A 1,883-nucleotide genomic window follows, 5' to 3' on the forward strand; every position below is an offset into this window, starting at 1 on the left:
TTATACGAAAACAATGGATCATGGATCACCACATCAAAAACTAATGATGTATTTTATGGTGACTAACATAATAAAATTTAAAAAAAAAATTCAAAAGCAGAAATTAGGAGCTATAGAACCCCTAAGGATCAGCAGTAAGAGACCAATAGTAGGAAAACATGAAGACAAAATATGAGAAGTATGCATCAACCATAGATAAGAGCCTATTAAGGTAATGACACTGGGGCGCCTGGGTGGCTCAGTTGGTTAAGCGACTGCCTTCAGCTCAGGTCATGATCCTGGAGTCCCGGGATTGAGTCCCACATTGGGCTCCCTGCTCAGCGGGGGGGCTGCTTCTCCCTCTGACCCTCTTCCCTCTCGTGCTGTCTCTCATTCTCTCTCTCAAATAAATAAATAAATAAAATCTTAAAAAAAAATGACATAAAAAGCAAAAATGGAATTCAGCATGTAGAAGACAACACATGTGGTCACCAGCATCAGGATGGTATGGGCGGCTCTGGTCTCTGGGGGAATTTGCGGTAACCATTGGGGCTGTGAATATACGACACTCTCTGGTGATGCCTGTGCAGGATCAGCACCGTCGAGCTACTGGATCAGACCATGAGGCCCATAAACATGGCATCAGAGATGCACCACAAGAAGACAAGACTTGTATTAGGAGCTAAGGATGAGCAAAACCATTTGCCGTGGGTATGGTTGTATGTGTCCTGTAGACCAGTAACTCACAGGAACATAGATATTAATTATGACCCTGGAGATCCAGCAGATGATCAGGAAGGACCAATGACCTTGGGGGTTCATCCTCCCTGCTGTCCTGGGGAAGAGAACGACACACTGAAAGGTGCTCAGGACACCGGTGGAGCACAAGGTGGTGCTCTAAGCCATTTGGTGGATGTAATGGACAAGTGTACACCCAAGAGCGGACAGGGGTTGCCTAAAGACAAAAGCCACCATTGTGAGTGGAATCCCAGTGGAGAGAAGAACCAAGAGATTGGCTACAGCCATGTGGGTGAGAATCATGTTGAAGAGCCTCTGCTTGTATCCATGCAAGATTGGAGGGACCTTATGGGAGAAGAAGAGGACACTGGCAAAGATCCAACCCCAATCTGTAAGAAAAAGATGGTTTTCAGAGCCTCTTCCCCTGTGGTTCTTAGGGCATTGTTCTGAAAAGACATGGTGAGTGCTTCAGGGTGGCCTGAAGAGTAGGCTGTTAGTACCAGCATGAGGACTCTTCTTAGTTCTAGGACCTTTTCTTCTCCTGAAAAGGGAGACACAGTCATATTCCACAGGAGACTCGACTTGGAGAACATGTCATGGACACCAATTTCATATTATTACTTTGTATTTCTATTTACTTTTATGTTCTGACTCCCCATCAGAATATAAAGTCCATGAATTTAGGAAGCATGCCTGTCTTGGTCAAAAATACAGTTGACACATAATGGGTATAAAATGAATATGTACTTTATAAATGAATATGTGGAAGGAGACAACAAGAATACAGTGTACCATCTTTATAATTCATTGCCATCCTGTCTGCCATTATAATGCATTAATAAAGTTAAATGGAAATGCAAAAAAATATACAGGTTATAAGATTATCTAACTAAAATTACAAGGAATACATATTCAACTTTTGAATTATGAATATTTCTCTTTATTTATACTTAGCACATCTACTGGAAGTGGATATCCTGTTGCTAGGTCACAAGGAAAGACTGATAATTCCCAAACCCCTACCTATAGCTCTAAGTTCTAGACCTATATATTCAACTGCATACATCTTTACTTCCTTACATCCCACAGGTGTTTCAAACTCAATATACCTGAATTGAATCCACCTTGTATTATCGTCCTTCTACTGGACTTATACTACATCCCCA

At 41.8% G+C, this 1,883-nt stretch overlaps 1 pseudogene; it reads right to left on the reverse strand.

Moving 5' to 3' along the window:
- Positions 1-405: 405 nt before the first annotated feature.
- On the reverse strand, positions 406-1,599 carry LOC123842399 (vomeronasal type-1 receptor 4-like; annotated as a pseudogene).
- Positions 1,600-1,883: the final 284 nt, after the last annotated feature.

This window comes from Mirounga angustirostris, unplaced genomic scaffold (genome assembly GCF_029215605.1).
Source record: "Mirounga angustirostris isolate CCGP_5_RB_7025 unplaced genomic scaffold, mMirAng1.0.hap1 SCAF_16, whole genome shotgun sequence".
NCBI lineage: Eukaryota > Metazoa > Chordata > Mammalia > Carnivora > Phocidae > Mirounga > Mirounga angustirostris.